We start from the raw sequence: 25,378 nt of genomic DNA, 5'->3' as shown, positions 1-25,378 counted from the left end.
TGTTTATCTCCTTCCCCTTTGCATTCCAATTCCTGATCTCTGGGACATTCTTCCTCTTCTACAAGCATGGCCTTGTCCTCCAAGCCGGCAGAATTTCCCCGCACCCCCAACCCTGCTGCCCCTCCTCTTAGCCACCCTCACCTGTCCTCTCCCCCTCATGCTTCCCCTGGATTATCCACAGTGGCTGTTGCTGAGCCTGCAAGCAGACTTTTACTGTCACCCTTTACTGCAACTGCTCACCAGGCAGCAAGTTATAATAAATGTCGTACATCGAAGGGTCCACTGCTGCAGGTGTTGCACCACCTACCCTGGCCATGCCTCCAGAGATGGGTACTGTTAGGCCAGGTCATACGTGAGGCATCTGAGGCTCGCAGTATGTGTCTGGTTCAAGCTGCCTGCAGTCTGATTCAGAGCCAGTGCCTCCACTGTTGTGCCATGGCCCCCACCCCCACCCCACTCGGGTTTTCCAGACTCTTTGGGCTCCTACCCTATTGCACTGAATTGAATATAGAGGTTTGATTGCTGGCTCATCATTTTTTTTTAGTGGCTAGGTAGATGTCAAGCTCCTCAGGAACGCTGGAGAACACCCTTTCTCAAAGGGCACCTCAAGGAGGAACAGGTTGAAACTGCAAAGGAAGGCCCACCTGGGTGCCATGACTTGGCGTAGGTTTTCCTTGAGAGTCATTCACGGTCCCCACAGTCTGTCAGCCTTCTGGAGGAGGTGCGGGAAGGACTCAGCTTGCGTCAAGCAGGTAGAGTTTGGAAACCTGCTTCTGCTACTTATAGCAGTGTGACCTTCCAAACAAGTCACTGAACCTCTCTAAGTCCCGTTTCCACATCTGTAGGACATGGGCAATGCTATCTGTTATGTGGAGTGGGAAGGATTAAACGACATGCTCTAAAAACACCTACCAGTCTTTCCTCCCTCCCCCTTTTATGACGACCCTTCATTTGCCCAGTATTCAGAGGGTTTGTGGTTAAGGCAAGCGGGACTCCAAACACACTTACTCATAAAAGCCAGTGGTCCTGAACGTCATGAAGACTGGCCCCAACACCCACCAACCTACCTTAATACCCCTTCTCTTCCCACCACTGCCCTTCACGGACTTGCTTTTCAAGCTATGGTGTTTCCTCAGCTGTCTTCCAGACATCCCTCCGCTCCACCACCCACAAGCTTTGACTCCTTCACCCTGGAACCTCAGATCTCTGCTTAGAATCCTCCAGCAGATCAATATCTGGGTGAAATCCAGATTCAGCTCCTTCTTTCCCTGATGATCTGCTCAGAACTGATTTCTCTCCTGCCTGAACTCTGTTCCACCTTATGTAAACTGGTCATGAGAGCTTTATAAGGTCACAACATATTGCCTTTTGTGGCTGTTATAACAGGAGAGTCATTTTCTTCTGTCCCCCACACTGGTCAAGAACCATTTGTTGCTGAGTAGATGAATAATAATAGCTACATTTGTTGAGTGCATGCTAATATGCCAGGTAGTAGGCTATGCCCTTTATATGCATTTCCTCCTGTAATTATCACAGTAAGGTTAAAAGAATTATTATGATCCCACGTCCTGTGGGGGAGCTGTATTTCACATGGATTAAGTAACTCTCCAAGGTCAAGTACCCAGAAAATATCGCAAGGATTTCAACCTAGGGATGTGTGACCCTAAGCTCTGTGTTCTTTCTATTTTTCCAGGAAAGAGAATAGATTATAAATAAAGCTAAAATAAACTACTGGGGACATTTACAACCTCGGGTTTGGGTGCGACTTTCATCAATGTCCCAGATCTAGAGATGACTTCGAGGCAGCTCTTTTTCTGACAAGAGGAGGTTTGCCCAAGAAAGCAAAGAAGCAAGAATCTAAACGAGATCTAATACATAAATGTTGGAGATAAGTGTTGTAGAAAACATTTACTGCCACTAGAGGGCTCCCTTCCCTCAGGCAAAAAGTGCCTGCAGAGGCAGCTGCTGGGGAGGTGGGTCTGGGATCCACTTTGCCTCCCGGAGGAGCAACCCATTTTACCTAAATCCCTGGGTCACTACAGAGTTTGGCTCATGCCTGGAGAAATCCATAGGGCAGTGCCCGAACATGCAGCAGTGGGGAAAGGAGGAGCCACTCCCCCAAGTTGCACCCCCACACCCTAGGCTCCCCTGGGTTATGGGTGCTGTGGGTTGGACCCTGGGCTCATCTGGGGGGCTCCCTGCATAAGCTCAAGACAGGGTGAGGGTAGGGAGAGGACAGAAAAGTAAACCTTGCGTCCTAGGAGGTGTGGAAACTCCAGGGAGGTAATGCAGAGGTGCATTCCCCAAACGTCAGGCTGGCCTGATCCAGGTCCTGAGCCCACCGCAAAGGACAGCAAGGAGAGCAGCCCACGGCCACCTCAGCTCCGCGGGCTCTGCGGGCCAGCGCACGTGTAGATTTTGCTGAGAGGGGAGGGGGCGCTCTCTAGAGTTTCGAAACACCATTTTGTTTGAAAACCTCCCGCAGGGGGATGCGCCTTTCGGGGCTGTGCGGCTGCAGTCGGGGAACTCCCTCACCCTCACCCCGTCTCCGGCCCGGCAGGGGAGGGGTATTTGCAGGAGCACAGTGGGGCGCCCCAGGAAACCCGGGATGGGGTTGGACTTCAGGACTCAACGCTGCGTTTCAGCATCCTATCAGTGGCAGTGCCTTTGGAGTGACATTAAGTGAAACGAGGCAAACTACCAAACCGCATGTATATTATTACAATTACATAAAATAACACACGGTAAGGTCTTGAGAGGGGTTCAGGACGTAATAATCCTCTCTCTCTTTTAAGATTTGTTTGTTTGTTTGTTTTAAATAAATTATGTGTACTTTTAAAACGTGAAGAAAACAGGTGAAGTAAATGTAAATTGAGTTATTACACATTTCCAGAGGCTTCACCATCTCCTGAATAAGGGGTGTCAGGACAGGCAGCTGAATCTGAGAGCTCTGGATGGAGAAGCCCCAGCTCACAGCCACCGAGAGTGAACTAGGGTTGAGGCCACAACGAGGGGAAGAGGCGAACGTAGGTGGCCTGGAGGGGCCGTCCACTTTGTAAGTGTGAGCATTTCCCATAATGACCGCCTCCGCCCTTTCCATCCTGGAATCCCGCCTAGTGCCCACTTCGAAGGCGCCGGACTGGGTCTTGGCGGGAACCAGGAGGCTCGAGGCCGGCCTGCACCGCCGGAGAGAGGCGGCCGGGCATTGTTTCAGACCCTCGGGTGGGGTTCTGCAGGAGGAGGGGAGGGGGTCTGCCCTCGGGACCCGCCTCGCAGCCCTCCTGGGGGCCATGCGTCAGCTTGATCAAGCGCCAGTGCTTTGTGAACCGTCGGGAGTCACCATGGAAACCCAAAGGAACGCGGGGGAAGGCCACCAGGGGAGTCGGCGGATTCCCGGGCCTCGCCCTCTGTCCCCTCTCGGACCCCGGCCCGGCTGCAGGGTCTGTCGGGAGTTGTAGTCCCAAGGCGGAGGCCTAGCGCGGCGCCTAGTTAGCAGGGCACCGCCTATTCTCGCTTCCCCCAACCTCCTAGAGCAAGGTGGGGGAACTGGGGAGGAGCCTTCGGGTCTGTGATTGGCCCGGGCGGCCTCCGGCCACCACCCACGTCCCCTCCCCCGCTCGCGGCTTGGGACTCCAGCGCCCCACGCGCCTAGGCGGCTATCGAGCGAGCGCGCGTGCAGCCGCCGCCGCCGCCCCGAGCACCCGCAGCTCCGGTGCCGCGGCGAGACCCGGGAGAGACGGACGGACCCACAGACCCTCGCAGCCGCAGCATCCCGGAAGAGTGGGTGATGGCGGGGCGGGCGGTGGGCTTTTTCTCCCCGGCCTGGGACGTCGATCTTACGACCTCTGTTTCTCTGAGAGGTGCACAAAAGGGCCGGGATTGGTGTGCGCTCTGGGGGCCGGGCAGCCGGGACCGCGGTGGGAGGGTGGTCTGGAGTTGTGGGTGGCTTTCGGGCAGAAGCTGGGGTCCGAATGCGGTCCTCTTTGTACGCCCACGGAACGGCGTGCGGTGCCTTATTCACAGTAGGCGTTTAATGTTTGCTCGTGGGATTGCAAAGAATTGGGGTGAGTAGGCGGCACAGTTGAAAGGGTTTCACTCGTAGGGCACAGTAGGCGCCCAGCCTCGCCCGTCCAGGTGCAGTGAAAAGCTGGAAGGGTGGGCGGGCGCTTTCCTGGCTGCGGGCCCGTCCTGCCCGAGTCCCAAGCCCGGCGCTGTCCCCGGTCCCCACACGTCCACACGCCCTTCGTCTGTCTCGCCTTCGGGTTCGGATTTGCCGAGCCTGGACCGGACCCGGCGGCCCGTTCCACCGGTCCGGTTAACGGAGCGGACGCCCGAGGAGGACTCGTCCGCCGCCTCCGAGGCACCTGCCTGAACCACAAAGGCCGCCTGGCGCTGCCCGGCCAAGAGAAGACTCCCGGCTTCGCTTGAGTCCACCGCGGGAGCCCTGCCCGCAGCCTGGAGCGTGGCGGGCGAGACAGTGACGCCCCAGGCCTGGCTGGGGAGGGGGCAGTGGTCGGAGCTGGAGAGGAGCTGGGATGGGGAGGGGCGGAGGCGGAGGCGAGGCCACCGTTTGAGCCTAGATGGGGAGATGGGGCAGCTGGGTGGGACAGGTGTCTGGGCCTGGGAGGAGGGGGAAGTGGAGGCCAGGGTTTGAGGAGGAAAGAAAAGGGCGCGGAGGGCGGGTCGGAGGAGGGAGGGAGGGAGTGAGGGAGCTTGCTGCAGGTGGCGCGAGGCGAAGCTGGGGCTGATGATAAATAAGGCGGCGAGGAAAGATGCTGGAGGGTGGAGACCGTCTGGGTTTGAGGAAAGTAGATGCGAGGGAAGAAGAGGCTCGAGCGGTACGGAGGAGGGAGGTCTCCAGGGAAGGGAGGGGCAGGCAGCTGAGAGGCGGGCCTGTCGGGCGAGGACACCCAGCTCTAGGCGTGGGGCCTGGAGGTCCGGGTGGCTGCCTGGGTGTAGCTCTTACACCAGGAGACAGACCCGGATCTGGACCAGACTGGACTGTCCCCCCAAGGAGCTTTGTCTCCCGGCTTGCCGCAAGCCCGTGGGGACTCAGGGTTTTGTGATAATCCGCAGCGCCACAGGCACACCCTTTAATTCGCGGAGCTGAAAGGCTTGGTCCAGTGGCAGATGCTGCCGGGGCGGTGGAACGGGGGCCATCTCCCGCCCGGGGACAGCAGGAGAACAATAGCCGGCACTGGTCTCCGCCCGACGACGACGATGACGAACTAGGGCCCCCTAGACCTCGCATGCAATTTTCTGGTGCAGAAAATGCTCCCGGAGCAATCTCGGGGCACGTGCCCATCGTGGGGTTTGTGTTAGGCACCCAGCTCCGCCGTTAATGCCCCGGTGGGAGTCGCGCGTCCCCCTGGACTGTGGGGCCGGCAGACAGCCGCCGCTCCCGGCGTCGGTGTCTTCTGGTCGCGGCCCGGCTCCCTGCCCCCGGGCTGCTGACCAGCCGCGGAGACGTGGCCTAGCGACTAGGCGGGCGGTGACCTGGAGCTCTCCTCGGCGCCGAGCAGGCTCCCTGAGCACCTGGCTTTGTCTGAGGAGGAGGCCACATCGAAAGGTTGTCGTGCATTCTTAGAGGGAGCAGTCAAGGCTGGTGGGGATTCTGGTCAAATCGTGAGAAGCTGTTTTGGAGATTACCCGCCGAGGGTGCGGCTACTGGTTTTAGAGCTCGCAGCTCGGGGACCAGCGCTGCTCTCTGCCAGTGGCCACACCCAAGCCGGTACCTCGATCCTTTGCAGATTTCGCTTGTATTGTCTGCTGACCTAAGACAGGGACAGCTCTGTGATAGGAGATGGCTGCTTGCCCATGGGAAAGCAGATAAACAGCAATGGAGAAACACAAAACAAGAATCATCAGCGCTTGCCAGGCACTCAGATAGTCTCACTGCTTGTCTGTAAGCACCTTTCAGGGTAGGCTGCAGTTTCTCCACGTGTGAAATGACCGCCCCAAACCAGAATTCTGTTTCGTAGGTTTTCTTTGATCATTGTTTAGCTGGTATGAAAGGCAACTCTTTAGCATAAGGTTTACAACTTTAAATTGCCATTCATTAATATAAAAAAAAAAAAGCAAGGCAAAAGCATTTTTATTCCAGAGTGGAGGAAGCTTGGCTAAATGGCTGCATCATAGCACTAATCCATGTGGCTTGTATTTGCCGTTAAGTTATCTGATGCATCTTTTGGCTCTCTTAATGTAGCCTGGAGAGATTGTCTTTCTTAACCAGGTTGATAGTTAAGGTGAGGGGCTGTGTGGGGCTCTTGCTCTTGCTCACACTGTATGGTAGTAGGTGACATGATGGTCTCTTGCATGGGTTGTACCGAGTGGCCACAGGACAGCGCCATAAGCTGTGTCTTGCAGATTTAAAAGGACGGTGCTTTGAGAAGGTGGCTCTCAGACTTTACAAAACCAGTCTGGAAGGACTAGCTGGAGTGTTGCTATCATATGTTTTTATCGAAATAGATCTCTCTATCTCCGGTGTAAGTGAAAACCAGGTATCCCAATATTAGAAAAACAGAACTCTGGTGCTGAAGGTTTTTCTTGTGGCAAAGTGCCAATGCAAGACGTGTTTTCATGTCATTGCCCAAGGGAAAAAGTTTTAAGAGGGGATGTTTTCTTGTTTTATTCTTTTGGAAAGAATTCTGTTAAGGCCCTGTGTGAACCTCCAACCCAGTCTTTTCCTCACGGCGGGGAGTTCATAGATGGGGAATGCCCAATGACCAGCTCACTTCCACAGGGGAGACCGAGAGAAAGCAGCATTGCCCTCGCTCCTCCTGTAACAGTGCCTGGGAGACGGGGCCCAGGGTGGGGGGGTGGGGTTGGGGGGAGGTACATGGCCCTCAAAAGGGCTTTATGTCCCCAGAATTCTGGGGTGCCATTCCCAGTTCCCATCTCCAATGCCTGGAGACCTCGGCTGGGTACTCGGAGGGCGTTCACGGGGCAGGAAAACCGGGCTGTCTCCCCAGTAGCCTCTCCAGGGTGCAGAGGTGACCGGGTGGTGTCGCTGCTCTCGGTGCAATGCACATTGTCTCTTCTAAAACCAGTTACACAGCAAGGCAAGTTTACACCCTTGGTCAGAATTAGGGTAGGGAACTTGGTGTGAGCTTCGTGTTGGCACCCCCACCTTTCCCTGTCTTCCTTCCGCTGTGGACCTCTGAGAATTTCCCCTCCCCACTAACAGCTCCTCTGAGCCAGAATTCAGCACAATCCTTCATTAGCTCCAGGGAACTGGGGGCCAAAGGCTATCACAACTGTGGACAAATCTCTGGGGTAAATTAGGATTTAATACATACTGAGAGCCAGAGAAGTAGGTATTATTTGAAAAGAGTGTCCAAGACCCAGTCTGTTGCTCTGGTGTAAAAATTAATGGTGGAGTCTGATCTTGTGCATACACTTTTTGTTTCTGAGCTATAAGAAAATATTTCAGAATAGCCCTTTTAGGGCTTAGTTCGTGGGGTCCTGTAGGAGAAGAGTAATACAGAAAATCTTTGTCAGTGTGAAAGCCTATGGGAAGAAGTTGGTATCATATGAAATCAAATGAGAATAACAAGAAAGGTGTTTGATTTTATTGCATTTCTAGTGAGTAAATGAGAAATCACTTCAGGACTGTTTTGCCTTACATTTTTTATGTGAAGATGAAGGTTCAAATGATGGTGTGAATCTTAAATGAACTTTAATGTTTACATACAAAAGCAGATCCATCATATACTTTAACAAAAATTCATGATGGAATATTACTTATGATTTGTTCTATTTCAATTTTAAAACTCGTTTAACTTAAGATAAGTTGACTTAACCATAGCATCCCCTGAACCCCTCATGCCCTCCCACCCATCACAGCTCAGTCTGGTGCTTGTTCCTGTGCCCCCTCCCGCCTGGATCTCCTCCTCACAATCCAGGCTTGGGGACAAGGTGCACGGGAGGGGGAAGCATCTGAGCCAGGCAGTCTGGGGTCCAATGCCAATGCCAACTCTGCCACTTTCTGTCTGTCTGTCCTTAGGTGAGTTAGTTGTCTCTCAGGGACTCAGTTTCTGTTTCTGTGCAATGGGGATAATGTGAGTTAATACATGTGCAGCACCAAGGGCAGGATCTGGTACTAAGTAAGTGCTCAGTGAAGGTTAGTTATCACCACCAGCACCAGCATCATACTCTTCCTCCAGAATGTATGCTCACAAAAACAACATTTGGATTCCCCATTTAATCTTTCCTCCCAAGGGGCCAGGCAGGCTGCGGTGGGTACCCACCATGGGAACAGGGAGAATTGTTAGGACCCCTTTCCGAAGCTCCCTGTTTTGCAAATAGTAGAAATAGCTCTGCGCTGAGTCCGAGCCTCTTTCAGCACAGCCGTTGGCAGGGGCTGAGGAGCCGCAGAGTTGAGAACGGCCCTGACGTGCTCCGACCCCAGCTTTGCCGAGTCACAGGCTGCGTGGAGAGCTGGCCCGGTGTGCCACCCTGCTCCTGCACCCTCTCAAGGGAGAGGCACCTGAGGCTGGTGAGGTGCTGTTGGTTCCGAGGCTGTTCTGATCTAGGTGTGGGGAAAAAGAGATCATTGCAAATATTCAGGAATAAAAACGTGTCAAGTTCTCCAACTGAGAAGTAAACTCTGCACCATGGAATTCGTTATGTAACAAGCACTTGCAAAGTACTCACTCTCTGATGGGGGTTCTATTTAGTTCCTGTGAGTTAAGTACTAGTATTATCCCCATTTTGCAGGCGAAGCAACAGAGGTACATAAACCACCCAGCTAGAGAAGGGGCAGAGCTGAGCTTCAACCCCAGGAGTCTGCTTAGAGTCTGTGTGAGTTGGGGTTCTCCAGAGAAACAGAACCCGTGAGGGCAGGTCTGTGTGATCGTGGGGGCCGAAGAGCCCGGCGGGCACAGGGCGGGCAGGTAGGAAGTACTCAGGCGGGAGGTGAGGCTGCGGTCTTAAGACAGAATTTCTTCTTCCCCGGGGAAACCTCAGCTTTTCTCTTAGGGCCTTTCAACTGATTGCATGAGGCCCACCTGCAATGTCAAGAAAAATCTCAGTTCTTCAAGTCGACTGATGGTAGATGTTAACCACATCTACCAATTAACCGCATCTACCAAATACATTCACAGCAACACTTAGAGATGAGTATTTGAATAACTGGGTACGATAGCTTAGCCAAGTGGACACAAAAAGCTAACCATCATGGGGTCTACTCTTTTAAGCACTGCCCCAAGCGAAGAACCTTACATGTTGGGTGTAAGATTTACAATAAACTAAAGACCCTTTAGCAAGGAGCAGTGCCATTGTGCCCCTCACCTAGTTTCAGATAGAATTTGAACTTGTTTTTTCATCCACGGAGCCTCTAGCACAAAGTAGTGCTCTGAGTATGTTTTCAATAGATAATATTGAAAGAATCAACAACTGAATGATCTGATGATATTTTACAAGATTTACTAGTCGTTGAGAGCCCAGCTCCTGGTTTAAATTTAACATCATTTTTGCCCACATGATATGCAGGTTTTATGAATGACTAGATTTCCTTGAAAAATGGGAAGTATCTACTTTGTGAACTGAGGATCGTGTGGCTCCCCACCCCTGACATTTGTCCGTCCTCAGTGGCTCAGTGAAGTTCTCGGGTCTGTCAACGCCATGACGCCTTGTGGAGGGCGGCAGTGCCCAGCACTCGGTGGCACCATCTTCGTGTCACTTCAGTGTCCCGTTTCCAGGCAGCCCCTTTGTTGATTTCAAATCTGCTTGGGCTTGCTCTGGTTTCTCCGGCCTTGGGCCTTTATTCCCCCCGCTTTGTCTGGTCCTGCCCTGCCCTTTGTCTTCTGCCGAGGATGAACCGCTGTTCATGGCGAGGTCTCCTCCTTTCTTATTTTTACTACTTCAACCAGGTCTGTTGTTGTGAGTCGATTCTGTTCGTTTTTTCATTTAACGTACTTTTGCTCCTGTTTCCAACACCTGTGAAACTTAACTTTAATACAGTTCCTTGGGTTGTTTTAAATTTGCCATATTACCAATATGTGGGCAATAGGCATACATAAGATGGTGACTTTTGGGGGTGGGAGAGGGTGTGTTTTAAAAATAAGTTTTTAAAACCTGGCTGGTGTAGCTCAGTGGATTGAGCGCGGGCCTGTGAATCAGAGGATCATGGTTCGATTCCCAGTCAGGGCACATGCCTGGGTTGCAGGCCAGTTCCCAGCAGGGGATGCACAAGGGGCAACCATATATTGATGTTTCTCTCTCTCTCTCCTTCCCTTCCCCTCTAAAGATAAATAAATAAAATCTTTTAAAAAATGTTTAAAAAATAAAAATAGGTTTTTAAAAACTTTTTAATAAACATATACAGAAAAGTATACAAAATCATAAATATTTATCTTAATAAATTTCTGAAAACTAGGCATAGAGGTGGTTAGCACCAGACCAAGACATAGGTTTCCAGTTCCCAAAAGCCCTCTAAGCCCTCTAAGCCCCGCCCAGTGGTTACTCTTCCTCTGAGATCACTAACCTTGGTCCTGACTCCGCCCAGCACAGGTCTGCCCTGCCTGTTTTTGAACTTTTTACAGTGGAATCATAGACTGGAGCACTCTTTCATAAGTGGCTCTTTTTTTTTTTTGCTCAGTGTTACATTTGTTGGACTTAATTTGTTGCTCGTTTTCATTGCTCTATAGCATTTCATTGTGTAAATGTACCATGATTTTTTAATTCATTATGTTGTTATGGGTATTGGGTAGTTTCCAGTTTGGAGTGATCAGGAATAGCACTATTGTGAACATTCTAATATGCGCCCTTTGGTGAACATACGTGTGTTTGTTTTTTAAAAAATTTCTCTAAAGACTTTATTTATTTATTTTTAGAGAAAAGAAGGGAGGAAGAGAGGGAAAGAAATATCACTATGTGGTTGCTTTTCACACACCCTCCTGGGTGTGCCCACAACCCAGGCATGTGCCCTGACTGGGAATTGAACCTGTGACCCTTTGGTTCGCAGGCAGGCACTCAATCCACCGAGCCACACCAGCCGGGGCATGTGCGTCTCTTTTGGGTATGTACTTAGAAATGGAATTGCTGGTCGGGGATATATGAATGTTGTGTTTTCAGTAGACCATACTAAATAATGAGATTAATGGTGAATTTTTTTTAAAGAATCTCTGAGGTATATAGTGCTGTGATTAAACTATTTTCAGAAACCCTAAAGGCTGGTAAAATGTGTGGCTTGTTCAGAGATTTGTTTTAAACTCATTCTTCAGCAAAAAATAGAACTTTAAGCTGCATCTGATGCCATGGTAGCTGAAATGAACATTTTTAAATGGGTGTGCTTCAGTCTTAGTCTTGCTGTAGCAATTTCCTTACTCCTGTTTCTTAAGGAAAAGATGAGAATCAGATTATAATTGCAACGTGGATCTAAAGATCATTTGGAGATGTTCTGTTAGCCTTGAACAAAATGAACAAATGAGTTTTCTATTCTGTTCACTACTTTGTATTTCTTCTGTTAGGTCAGGCAGCAGTTTTGACTTGTATGATTTCTGTGGCCCAAAAAAGGCCTCCAAAGTCTCAGCTTGGAATCACAAAGTTCGTATTTCTCAAAATACAGCATATATCCCATATTTTGTGGCTTTATAAAAAGACTTAAAACAGACACGATTTTTACAACTGGATTATAATGGAAAAAAGCTCAGCGGATACCGAAAAACAGTGCAGATGAGGCATAAAGACACACACAATGAGCCTCAGACTGCGGGGACCGGGCAAGCCCGTCCCATCCCCGTGGCTGTGATCAACACGGCTGCAGTAGATTGAGGAGGACAAATTTGTCGTAGCGATAGGGTGGTGGTCATGGAACCTGTGCCACCAAAGGACCATGACAGGGGAGTCATGAATTCCTCACTTGGCTGATTTTTCTTTGTGAGACCCATTCACAGCTCAGGTTGTCCCTGAGGAAGATGTTTTCTTGTCACATGTCCTGTCGTGTTTAATATCAGCCCTTAAACAAGCAGGTGAGTGAGAGCAGATTGATCATTGCTTTCAAGCCTAGATTTACGCTCTGGCTGGTGTGGCTCAGTGGTTGAGTGCCCACCTGCAAATCAGAGGGTCTCAGGTTGGATTCCCAGTGTAACGCACATGCCTGGGTTGCAGGCCAGGTCCCCAGGGGTGGGTGCATGAGAGGCAACCACACATTGATGTTTCTCTCCCTGTCTTTCTTCTCCCCTGCCCTTTTTTTAAAAAAAAAAAAGACAAACGTAAAATCTAGATTTACTGTTTGAACTCTGAGTCCCTTATGCACTTAAATATTTCATACCTTTTATAATATAGGACTTAAAATTTTCTTTAAAATATATCAATATAGCCCTGGCTGGTGTAGCTCAGTGGATTGAGCGCAGGCCCACACGATTGCGGTTCCATTCCCAGTCAGGGCACATGCCTGGGTTGCAGGCCAGTTCCCGGCAGGGGACTCACAAGAGGCAACCATACATTGATATTTCTCTCCTTCTCTCCTTCCCTTCCCCTCTAAAGATAAATATATCTTCCCTTCCCCTCCAAAGATAAGTAAATCAATTATAAAATCGCCCATAGGTCATTTTGCTAATACAGCTAATGTGATTTTTGCTTTTTCTATCAAACCCTGTCCATATGCTCACATAATTTTCACAGATCCATTTCCAGAAACAGCACCTGGCTTTTGGCACCTGAGCCCCACTTACACTGGCTCAGTGCAGCTGCTGGCAGGAGCAGGGGGGACAGTCTTGACCCCGGGGCCCATAGCTGAAACCCAGTGCCTCCTGGGAACCTGTTTCTTGATTTGTGGGCCAGGCTGGCGTTCCAGTCTTCTCCATGACTGCCTCTGAAAGCTCACCCTGTCGCCTGAGCCCGAAGCGCCCTGATACAAGTTCCGAATGTCCTTGAAGCCTTATTAACAGCTTTACTGAGATACAATTTACATACCATGAAGTTACCCATAACGTATACAGGTCTGTGATTTTTATTTTTTTTATTTTTTTAAGATTTTATTTATTTATCTTTAGAGGGGAAGGAGAGAGGGAGAGAAACATCAATGTATGGTTGCCTTTCGTGCGTCCCCTGCTGGGAGTTGGCCTGCAAGGAACTGGCCTGCAACCCAGGCATGTGCCCTGACTGGGAATCGAACCACGATCCTCTGGTTCACAGGCTTGTGCCCAATCCACTGAGCTACACCAGCCAGGGCAGGTCTGTGATTTTTAGTGTATTCACACAGTTGTGCAGCCGCTACCATACTATAATTTCACAACATTTTCATCACCCAAAAGAAACCTTCTATTCATTGACAACCACTCCCCACACCCTCCACCACCCTCCCATCCCCACCCCACCTCCCAGCTCCTGGAAGCAGCTAATCTACTTTCTGTCTCTAATGGTTTTCCCGTTCTGGACATTTCGTGAAGATGGAATCATATGTGGCCTTCTGTGGTGGTTGAAGCCTCATTTTTTAATCTTAAAAAAGTAATACAGCCCTGGGTGGTGTGGCTCAGTGGGTTGAGTGCTGGCTTGTGAGCCGAAAGGACAGTGGTCGGATCTCAGTCGGGGCACATGCCTGGGTTGAGGCCAGGTCCCCAGCTGAGAGCGTGAGACAGGCAACTGATCAATATATCTCTTGCACATCAGTGTTACCCTTCCTCTTTCTCCCTTCCTCCCCCGCTCTCTAAAAATAAATAAATAAATAATCTTTTTAAAAAAGTAATACCATGTCTGCACTCTAATTCATAATATACCTTTTTTTTGGTTTCGATATGAAGTTATAAAGAATTTTGGAAGTTACATGTACTTAAAATGTTTGCCCACCAGAGTGCCGCAGGAAGAGGCACCCTGTGCACTCCAGGGCCCACTTCACGCCACCCTCCTGGGGCCCATCTGAAAGGGCAGGCCTCGCTGACTCTGACAGCTCCCCCAGGTCTCTATCCAGAGCAGGTAAAAATTTGACAGTAGGGTTGTTTGCATAGGTGATAAAAGGGGAAGGTGATTAAGATTCCTGAGCCTCTGCCACTAGCTAGCCAGGTACCATGCTGTTAATTAACTAAGTACAGTGGGAAGTGAAAGGGCGGAGGGAGGCACCACCCTGAAGATTGTGTAACTAGTGTCGGAGAAGTGGCAGAGTGAGACAGGCGGCGCAGGGCCACCGGCTGAGAGTTCTGCCCGTTAGGTACTTCAGAGGTCTGTCTAGCCCTGACCAGTCGGCGCAGTTGGTTGGAACATCAACCTGAGCACCGAAAGATTGCCTGTTCGATTCCTGGTCAGGGCACATACCTAGGCTGGAAGTTTGATTCCCTGAGTGCATATGGGAGACAACTGATCAGTGTTTCTCTCTCACATCAATCGTTGTGTGTGTGTGTGTGCGCGCGCGTGTGTCCCAAATCAATAAACGTATCCCCAGGTGAGGATTTAAGAAAAATCCTGACAAGGTGTTCTGCTGGGATTGGGGGAGGCGGCATTCAGGCAGAGGGATGGGTGTGAACCTGCAGGTTGGGCTGAGGATGAGTTTGGCTGATGTCAGACCCGGAAAGGCTTGGGGGCGGGCGGGGGTGAGGGGCAGGCTGAGGTCGTCGAAGCAACCGAGCACACGCCCACCCCCTGCTCCATCTCTTCCTGCATCTTCCCCTCTGTGGGTCTGTGTGCCCCGGTGAGTAACTCCTCCCCTCTCGGGTGGGGCCTGAGAGGGTAGAAAATGAGGAGAACTTGTCTCTCTCTGCGAGGATTTATATTCTAGTTCCCCTGGGCTTCCAGACCACCCTCTGAAATTTTTTTACTGGTGAAAAGCAATGAAGACAATGATATGTTTCAAAACATATTTAGTTTAGTCTGTGTTTAACAAAATCCTGTGCATAAATGTAATGTGCTTTTTACTTTTTTAAAGCTTGTTTTAAAATAATGAGTCTCATCTCCCCTTTCTTTTCTTTTTTTTTTTAAAGATTTTACTTATTTATCTTTAGAGGGGAAGGGAAGGAGAGAAGGAGACAAGTATCAATGTATGGTTGCCTCTCGTGAGTCCTCTGCTAGGAACTGGCTTGCAACCCAAGCATGTGCCCTGACTGGGAATCAAACCGCGATCCTCTGGTTCACAGGCCCACACTCAATTCACTGAGCTATGCCAGCCAGGGCTCTTTTCTTTTTTAAAGACTTTATTTATTTATTTTTAGGGGGAGGGAGGGAGAGAGGGAGAGAAGCATCAATGTGTGGTTGCCTCTTGTGGGCACCACAATGGAGTCCTGGCCGGCAACTCCGGCATGTGCCCTAACTGGGAATCAAACCTGCTACCCTTTGGTTTGCAGGCCAGCACTCCAACCACCGAACCACACCAGCCAGGGCTCATTCTTCCTTTCTTTGAGAACTTTTGCTTACATCCTTCATATGCAAATAGCCAATAAATAGCATAGAAAATACGATCTTTCCTCTTAATTATAGAATCCTCTGTTCTCAATTAAGATGTGTAAATAGGTTTGGGTTTTTTTTTTTAAGTGTATGGTGAACTTGGAGTAATTGGTGCATATCGTATTGTATAAAAATGTATCATAGTGGGTAGGGCCCACAAGAAAGACCCTGTAAGTAAAGAGACAGTCAAGAACCTGGAAAACATAGCTCAGGGCTTCTCTTTTTGTGGTTCCCAACTCTGAAGCAGTGGTCAGCAAATTGAACATTACAAGACCCCATGCCCACTCTGAACGAATTTGTTAACACAAAGACCCTCCACGAACAGGCCTTCCCACCCTGACATGCTAGCGGAGGTGGAGACTTGGGGGGGGTTCTGCAGTACTCATTTCGAAGCCCGCCATCCAGGACAGTGAGGGGCCCCCAGTGGGTGAAGGGCACGTGGGCTGGCCGGAGAGAAGGTAAACGCCCTGTGACCAGTATGACCCGTAAGGTGAGAGTACAGTGCACAGGGGTAAACCTGGGGGCAGGTCTCGCCTTTCACACTTAACGAGTAGTCTGCGTGGTCCCGTGATTACCCAGCCCTTCCGAACCCCGCTGCCCTCATCCATTGCACTGCTCTGTAAGGATTAGGAAGAGGCGTGTGCCTCGCGCACGTCGGTGGCTTGGCAAGTTTGAGTGGCCTTAAAAGGGTGGGGATGCTTATCCCGCCTCTAGTTTTATATGCACTGAAAAATTTAAACGATGTTAAATGTATAAAAAATGAAGTAAAAGTCCCCTGAAACCCCACTACCCCAAGGTAGCCACCACTTGTGTTTTGGTGACTGTTGGTGCATCTAATTGTGTAGGTGTGCGTGTGAGCAAGTGCGTGTGAACAAACAACCGTTCTGTTTTTAGTTGTTGGAATTTTGTCTTTCTTTTTAAAAAGCTGGATGTTTTTCCCTTCCTCTCTGTTTTCTACTTCTCTCCTCCCACTCTGTACCACCTCCTCACCCCCAGGTAACCAGTGTGAGCAGGTGTCACCCGCGGTTTACTTCTTGCACATCGTTGTATACTAGATAAAGCCATACACATGGGTAGTTTTTGCCCTTACTCATTTTACCAGAATAGAATCTTATTATGTACAGATGCCATGGATATATATGTACTGGATTTCCACTTTGGTAAAATCTGTCATCTCTACAATTTGTCTTTTTTGTTACACTTTGGAAGAAGCTTTAAGCCAATTGGTATAGATCTTTTTGAAAGTTGCATAATATTCTACGGCATACATAATGGGATATTGTGATATAATAAAAAATGTATAAGCCCTGGCTGGCCTAGTTCAGTGGATTGAATGTGGGCCTGCCAACCACACGATCGCTGTTAGATTCCCAGTCAGGGCACATGCCTGGGTTGCAGGCCAGTTCCCCGCAGGGGACTCACGAGAGGCAACCATACATTGATATTTCTCTCCTTCTCTCCTCCCCTTCCTCTCTAAAGATAAATAAATAAAATCTTTAAAAAATGTGTGTGTGTATATATATATATATATATATATATATATAGTCTTCATCCCAAGTTCCTGACAAAGAGCTCCTAAAATTCTTGTAATTTCCTGATTGACTGGGGGTGAGAGGAAAGCCTTTTCTTATTCATAATAAGCCCTTTCAACCATTCCTGAGTTTATGCTAATAAGGTGACTCTCAGAGCATGGAAGCTGGTTGCCAAGGGAACCAACTTGGTGATTAGAGGGTTGGAACTTTCAGCCCCACTTCCCACCCATCCCCACCCCACCTCTGGGGAGGGGAGAGGGGCTAGAGATGGAGTTAAACACCCATGGCCGATGGTCGATCCACCGTGTCCATGTAAAAACCCTCAGGCGTTTGGAGAGCTTCCAGGTTGAACACGTCAAGGTGCTGGGAGGGCGGTGAGCCCCTGAAAGGGCCAGCCCATGGCCCTTCTTCAGGCCTTGCTCTGTGCATCTCTTCCATTCACCTGTTCCTAAGTTTTATTCAGTAACAGTAAGTAAAGTGTGTCTCTGAGCTTTGTGAGTCCTTCTCGCAAATTATCAAACTCGAGGAAGGGGTGGTGGGAGCCTCTGATTTAGAGCTGGTTGGTAGGGAGTACAGGTGGCAACCTGGGACAAGCGACTGGCACCTGCAGTGGGTGCAGTGGGCGGGACTGAGCCTTTAGCCTGGGAGGGTCCGCACCAACTCCAGGTGGTTAGTGTCAAGGTGCGGCAAGTAGGCGAGAGTTTTCCTTTGGGAGGGACCACGGGGTTTGCACCCATTCCCCTTTGCTGGGTATTCAGTTTGTTTCCGGTGCTTGGTTTTGTGTTTGTTTGTTTGTTTGTTTGTTGTTTTTCCCTACCAACAGCGCTGCAGTGGACCACTCTATATACATCCTCATATTCTGGTGCTTTTATTTCTATGGATGGAGTCCTAGGGGTGGAGTTGCTGACTCAGAGATCTTTTTAAAATTTTAATAGAGGCCTCTTGATGCTGTTTTCATAAAGCACGTGATCCACATCTCCGTCAGCATTGCTCCACGGCCACTCCCAACCTGCCCGCCCCCCACCCACCTCCCCCAAACCTGCCAGTGCTGGGTGTTGCCCAGAAAGCTTTGCCGCCCTGATGGGTGTGAAGTGGCACCTCCGTGTGGCTTCCATTCGCATCTGTGGTTGCTGGAGAGGTGAACCTCTCTTTACTGTGGTTACTCCTTACGTTTGCTCTTCTGCATGCCACTTATTGCTGTCCTGTGCCCATCTTTCTCGTGATTATACTCTTATCAATTTGTAAGAGCTTGTAGTTATTGTATGCATATGTTCTCCTGGGCCTTATATTGTTTATTGACTTATTTCTATGATATCATTTCCTTTACCAAATTTTAAAACTTTGTATGAAGTCAGAAATGTGACTTTTCCATACGGCTCCTGCGTTTCCAAACTGAGTTAAAACTTCCCTGTTCCTAGGTTGTACATGTAGTTTCCTGGGCTTTCTTCTCATATTTTTATGTTTTTATGTTTTATACTGAACTAAATTCCAGATAGGTTACAGATTTGGGGAAATGCTATAGTAGGGAGTCAACAGCCTGTTCTTCCAGACAAATAGCCAGCAACGCCAGCCTCATCCATCTTTTCCTGCTGGGCTGAAAAATCACTTTTGGGGGGTGTAACTTGAGATCTGCTACCAAGCACCGTATTCTGCTCCACTCCCTTCTCTGTCTAATCGTGTGCTGACACATACGATTTTAATTGCAGTAAAGCTCATGCAGCATCTTTTCATACTCCCAAGGAAGTCCTTTACCTCCTCCACGCCATTCCTTTTTGTAATTTCCTCAGTTTCATTATTAGCCATTTCTAATAATGAAATAAACCCATTAGGAATTCTAATAGGCATTGCATTACCTTTATGTATACTTTGGAAGAACTGACATTTTCTACTATTAGCTTTTTCCGTCTAAGAATACATTTCTTTCCTTTTGTTCAGATACTGTTTTATGTACTTTGAGAAGTTCTGTGGAATCTGTGCCTTAGTTTGTGTGTGTGCATGTGTGTGTGAAGCTGTTTGGAGGTATAAAATACATACGATACAATTTACTCACCTTAAGTGTACAATTCACTGATCACTACTATATTAAAGAGCTGTGCAGTCATTATGAAGTTTAATTTTATAAAATTTTTATCACCCAAAAAAGAAAACTCTGGCCCATTTGCAGTCACTCCTGTTCCCATTCCAGACCCTGGGCAGCCACAAAACAAACAAACAAAAAGACCAAAATAGAGAAAATACTTTATATTTAGATTTGCCTGTGCTGGACCGTTCTCCGTGCTTTATTCTTTCTGTATAAATGTCCTGCAGTGGTTTTCACCATTGTGAGCACAACTTTTTTTTCTATTTCTAGCTGGTTGGCTACTAGTATAGGAAAAAATACATCGATTTTATTATATTTACCTTATAATCTGTTATCTTACTAATTTTCTTAGGTTCTCTAGGCATATAATAACATAATTTCTCTCTTTTTTCCATATTTATCTTGAGGATTTAATTTTCCGATCTTGGTGCATTTTTTAAGGAAATGACAAACATTGTTTAATAATCGTGGTCAGAGAAGGCCTTCCTGCTTTATTCCTGATTATAATGCCTGTGAGTTGCCGTAGCAATGTAATCTATTGACAGCTCTCGAGCTGGTAGAGGCCGGGAAAGTTGATGGTTGCCATTGAACCCTGGTATGAAGTAGCTACACCCTCCCTGAACCGTTGGCTAGAGCTGCACTACAGAGCGCCTCAGCCACTTAGATGTGCAATTAAATGTTTCGTTTCTCAGGCGTCGTACTAGCCCTGTTTCGAGTGTGCAAGAGCCACACGAGGCTGGAGGCCACTCTCGGGCAGCACAACTCCCAGCACAGGAGCTGGCAAACCACAGCCAAGGAGTGTCCGGCCAGCCAGCCGGCCGGGAGAGCCAAGTGTGGCATTTATGATTTTAAGGGATCACTTGAAAAAGAATATGTGACAGAGCCCAAGAGTGGCCCGCAAAGCCGAAAGTGTTTGTTTTACTTCCTGGCCTTTTACCGAAAAAGCTTAGAGACTCCTGGACAAGAGTATTGTCTTGTCTGCCTTCCTGAATCATTTGCATACACCTTCCTCCCGTTATTTCATACTGGAATGTCATCTATGTGATTGATGCTTAATATTTTTCTTTAAATAGTTTTGCCTTTTTTACTTTAAACTTTTTTAAGTGTTATCAACATCATACATAGAAACATTTGCCATGCAGAAGTGAGTTACTGGAACAATAAGCACAGTGGAAGCCAAGCAGTGTGATTAAATTCCAGTAACAGTCCAGACTTTGCTCTTCCCTTTGTCACGAGGGGAACTGAGCAAGTGCCGGGTGTTAGAAGGGACACACTTGCCAACTGAGGTGTTGTCACTGATGTGATCAGACGTATAGAAAGTGAACTGGAAAAGGGACCACCTTCTGGCTCCTGAGTCAGTATCATTCATGTCTGAGTGGCGAACTCCCCCAAATCACCTGTACACCTGGTCCTCAATTTTGGAACACTGGGCTGAGGGCAGAAGCCATCAGGGAGCACGAGTTTGATCGAGGTGTTGACTGGGGTTGACGTGACTGAACCAGAGGAGCCATGTTTAGACACCTTCCTAACCATTTCCCGTGAGAGGATGGACAGGGCCTAGTTGTATTCTCTTTACGGTGTAGGTTGGAGCACCAGGTGTAAATTTATGATAGGGCTACATCACGTTCACGCTCCCCAGAAATGTCAACCCTAAGCTACAGTTTAATGGCATTGCCTCAGCCTTTTATTGATGTTTGCTCTATATTAAAAATGGCATTAGAAAAACATATTTCTGCATCTTCTGCAAAATGGCAGTCAAATATATCTGTCCCGTTTCTTATTTTCCTTAAGTCCAATAAATTCCTTCTAGAATCATCTACATAGGAAGCAGACCAACTTTCTCTAAAACATTCTGATGGAAACCTTCTTTTGAATGTTTGTTTGGATGGGGGAGACCAGCGAATGATCTGGGGCTCACAGGCTTTTCCTGGGGGTGAATCACAGCCTCCCTTTGTGCAACGACAAGAAGTCTCTCCTGCCCTGGCTGGGGTGGCTCAGTGGATTGAGCTCAGTCTGTGAATCAAAGGGTCACGGTTCGATTCCCAGTCAGGGCACATGCCTGGGTCACAGGCCAGGTCCCCGGTGGGGGCCATGTGAGAGGCAACCACACATTGATGTTTCTCTCCCTCTCTCTAAAAATAAATAAATAAAGCATTTTTTTTAAAAAAGAAGAAGTCTCTCCTTCCTGGACCACTTCTGCTGGGACTGCCAAGAAGCTTATCCGTGAATTTAATTCCTGCTAACTTATAGCTCTTCTTCTTCTGATTTCCCTTTAGCAATTCTCTTTAATGAGGCCTTGTTTTTTTTTTTAATTATCTGAGAGAGAGAGAAGGGCATCGGTTTGTTGTTCCACTTGTTTATGCATTGGCATTCATAGGTTGATTCTTGTGTGTGTCCTAACCAGGGATCAAACCTACAGCCTTGGTGTATCCAGACCACACTCTAACGGTCTGAGCTACCCGACCCGGTCTGTGTTCTTGTTAAGACAACTTCGTCGAGGTATAATTTACATGCAATAGACACAACCATTTTCAGTGTATATTTCAGAGTTTTCACTTATATACCTGAGTAATCACCACCACAATCAAAATAGAGAATATTCTCCAGAAAGTTCTCTCGTACCTCTTGCTATTCAACATCCCCCTGCCCAACCCCAACCAGTGATCTATCACTATAGATCAATATTTTTCCACCAGGGGTGAATTTGTCCCTCGGGGACAATATGGCAGTGTCTGGGGACATTTTCAGTCGTCACAACTGAGTTGGAGCTACTGGCATAAGGATGTTTAGCAGTATTCTTGCTTCTGCTTACTACATCCTTAAACACACAGGATTGTCTCATACAGCAAAGAATTAGCAAGCCAGAAATTTCAGTTGCTCCAAGACCGAGAAACTGCTGGCCCATGGCCCAAACCTCGCCTTCGCTCCCTGTGTTTGTACAGCCCCTAAGCGACAGTTGGTTTCAACAGGCAGCCCTCTGTGACTGGCTCCTAGCATAAATCAGTGCCTTTATTGCTGAATAGTACTCCGTTGTATGGATTTGCCACATTTTGATTATCCACTCACCAGCTGATGGACTTTCGGGTTGTTTCCACTTTTTGGCTGTTAGAAATAATGCTGTTACCAACATTCACGCATAAGTTTTTGCAAGGACATGTTTTTTTATTTCTCCAGAGTATATGCTTAAGAGTGGAATTGCTGGGCGATACGGTAATTCTGTCGCTTTTTGAGGGACTGCCGCAGTGGGTTCTGAAGGGGCTGCGTTTTCGTACTTTTCCACTAGCAGTGCGTGAGGGTCCCAGCTTTTCTCCACATCTGTCAGCACCTGTCTTGTCTGGTCTAACCATCCTAGTGGCTGTGCAGTGGTACCTAGAGTTCGGATGTGCATCTCCGTCTGCTGATGATGTTGAGCATCTTTTCCCATGCTGTCGGCCATCTGGGTCTCTTTGGAGAAATATCTGTTCAGAACTTTTACCCATTTTTAAATTGGGTTATATGTCTTTTTGTTACTGAGTTGCAGGTGTTCTTTACACGTTGTTTATTGGGTAGATAACTTGCAAAGTTTTCTCCCATTCTCTGGGAGTGACTTGCTTTTCGTTGCTGAGTATTATTCCCTTATTTATTTGGAATTGGTTCTGTGTTTACAAAGGGTTCACTCATTCACCTTTTTGGATTGTTTTCAGGTTAGGGCTATGATGAAAAAGTTACTGTGTCTTTGTGCACACACGTTTTTCTTTCTCCGGCAAATACCCAGAGTGAGACCACTAGTTGTTCAGTGAGGGTGCATGTAACTGAACAGAAACTGCCAACGCGTTTTCCCAGTCGTTTGTGCCGTCTACATTCCCACCAGAAATGCATGCAAGTTCCAGTTGTTCTAACCTTGACATTACTAGTCCTTTTACGTGCAGCCATTCTGATGGTCATATTTCATATTTCTAATGGGCAATGATATTTTATTATGGTTTTAATTTGCATTTTTCGGATAATCAGTGACACTGAATATCTTTTCAATGTATTTATTTGCCATTTTAAGTATATTTTATTGATTATGTTATTACAGGTGTCCCTTTTTTTCCTCCTCTTTATCCCCCTCCACCCTGAACCTTCCTCTCTGCAGCATTCCCCCCTCTCAGTTCATGTCTGTGAGTCATCCATGTAAGTTCTTTAGCTTCTCCATTTCCTACACTATTTTTAACCTCCCCCAGTTTATTTTGTACCTACCAATTATGCTTCCTATTCCCTGTACCTTTTCCTCCTCCCTGTCCCCACTGATAACCCTCCATGTGATCTCTGTTTCTGTGATTCTGTTCCTGTTCTAGTTGTTTGCTTTGTTTTTGTTTTTTTAGGTTCAGTTGTTGATAGTTGTGAGTTTGTTGTCATTTTACGGTTCATAGTTTTGATCTTCTTTTTCTTAATTAAGTCCCTTTAACATTTCAGGTAATAATGGCTTGGTGATGATGAACTCCTTTATCTTGTCTGGGAAACACTTTATCTGCCCTTTCATTCTAAATGATAGCTTTGCTGGATAGAGTAATCTTAGATGCAGGTCCTTGCTTTTCACCACTTTGAGTACTTCTTTCCATCCCTTTCTTGTCTGAAAAAATGTCTTTTGAGAAATCAGCTGACAGTCTTATGGGAACTCCTTTGTAGGTAACTCTCTGCATTTCTCTTGCTGCTTTTAAGATTCTCTCTTTATCTTTAACCCTGTGGCGTTTTAATGATGGTGTGTCTTGGTGTGGTCCTCTTTGGGTCCAACTTGTTTGGGACTCTCTGCGCTTCCTGGACTTGTATGTCTATTTCCTTCACCAAATTAGGGAAGTTTTCTTTCATTTTTTCAAATAAGTTTTCAATTTCTTGTTTTTCCTCTTCTTCTGGCATCCCTAATGTTGGTACATTTGGAGATGTCCCAGAGGCTCCTTATACTATCTTCTTTTTTAATTCTTTTTTTCTTTTTGCCATTCTGGTCAAATCTTTGTTTCTTCCTTATGTTTCAAATCATTTATTTGAATTCTGGCGTCATCCCCTGCACTTTTGGTTCCCTGTAGTTTTTCATTTCATTTAGTATAACCTTCATTTCCTTCCTGAGTCTTTTTTCTTAAAGATTTTATTTTATTTTATTTTTTGACAGAGGGGAAGGGAGGGAGAAAGAGAGCGAGAGAAACATCAATGTGTGATTGCCTCTCCCACGCCTCTTACTGGGGACCTGACCTGGCCTGCAACCAGGCATGTACCCTGACTGGGAATCAAACTGGCGACCCTTTGGTTCACAGGGCAACACTCAGTCCATTGAGCCACACCAGCCCAGGGTTTTCCTGGGTCTTTTTTATGCTGTTGCCATACTCAATGAGTTCATTGAGCATCCCAATCACAAGTGTTTTGAACTCTACATCTGATATGTTGGTCATCTCCAATTTGTTTAGTTCTTTATCTGAGGTTTTGTTTTGTTCTTTCATTTGAGCTACATTTCTTTGTCTCCTCAACTTGGCAGCCTCCCTGTGTTTGTTTCTGTGTATAAGGTAGAGCTGCTCTGACTCCCTGTCTTAGTAGCGTGACCTGTTGTAGAAAAGGCACCTGTAAATTGTGTGGGGTGGAGCCTTAGGTAATCACCAGGGCAGGGCAACCCACCTTACCATTTTGTGGCTTTTTGTTGGGAGAGGGCTCAGAGGGGGGACAGCGCTGCTGCCTGGCTTCTGGAGGTTTGCCCGGCATTCGCCCTGTTTCCAGTCACTTCCCTTTCTCCCCGAATGCGGCTGGTGCCCTGGTGCTGAATCCCAGAGGGGGTGCATCTTTGTATAAGTCCAAGCTGACCTTTTAAGCGGAGTGTCCTGAAAATCTGGCTCTGTCTTCCACACCCCCAAACCCCACTAGTTTTTACAGCTAGAAGTTATGGGTATTTACCTTCCTGGCGCTGGAGCCCTGGGCTGTGTGGCCTGGCCTGGGGCTGGGATCGCTTGCTCCCAAGGTATCCCTCCCAATTTTTATCCACCATTCGTGAATGTGGGACCTCTGCCACTGCCTCTTCACACCACCTCATGTCTCTGCACCTCTCCGCTCCTCGCCTTCTCTCCACCCTGCCTACCCATCTGGACAAATGTGGCTTCTTTAAATCCTTGGTTGTCAGACTTCCATACCACTTGGTTTTCTGGCTGTTCTGGGTGTCCCTTGCTTTGAAATCTAGTTATAATTCTTCCTGTGCTTGTGCGAGGAGATAAAGTGTGTTTACCTACACCTCCATCTTGACCTAAGTGTGTTTTAATATTGTAAGCTGCTTCCTTCTGCCAGTTGTCAACAAAGCAACGGATTGAGGTGAACTGTCACAGAATTGGGCCGAGTGGGAAAGGCTAGAACTGGAAGGGGTGAGCCGAGAGGACCACTAGCCACGGGCACTGGA

The 25,378-nt window shown here is 47.8% G+C and overlaps 1 protein-coding gene across 1 annotated transcript in view; it reads left to right on the top strand.

The window, feature by feature from the left end:
- Positions 1 to 3,647: 3,647 nt before the first annotated feature.
- DPYSL5 (dihydropyrimidinase like 5) overlaps positions 3,648 to 25,378 on the top strand; it is an 81,174-nt gene continuing 59,443 nt past the window's right edge. Inside the window, exon 1 of the mRNA XM_037066782.1 lies at positions 3,648 to 3,780. The gene's annotated coding sequence lies outside the window, so the exon portion shown is untranslated. The remainder of the gene's footprint in view (positions 3,781 to 25,378) is intronic.

This window comes from Sturnira hondurensis, unplaced genomic scaffold, assembly GCF_014824575.4.
Source record: "Sturnira hondurensis isolate 20B ecotype Veracruz unplaced genomic scaffold, ASM1482457v3 Scaffold0016663, whole genome shotgun sequence".
Classification (NCBI taxonomy): Eukaryota; Metazoa; Chordata; class Mammalia; order Chiroptera; family Phyllostomidae; genus Sturnira; species Sturnira hondurensis.
The sequence above is the reverse complement of the archived record's forward strand: the minus strand, read 5'-3'. Positions and strand labels throughout refer to the sequence as shown.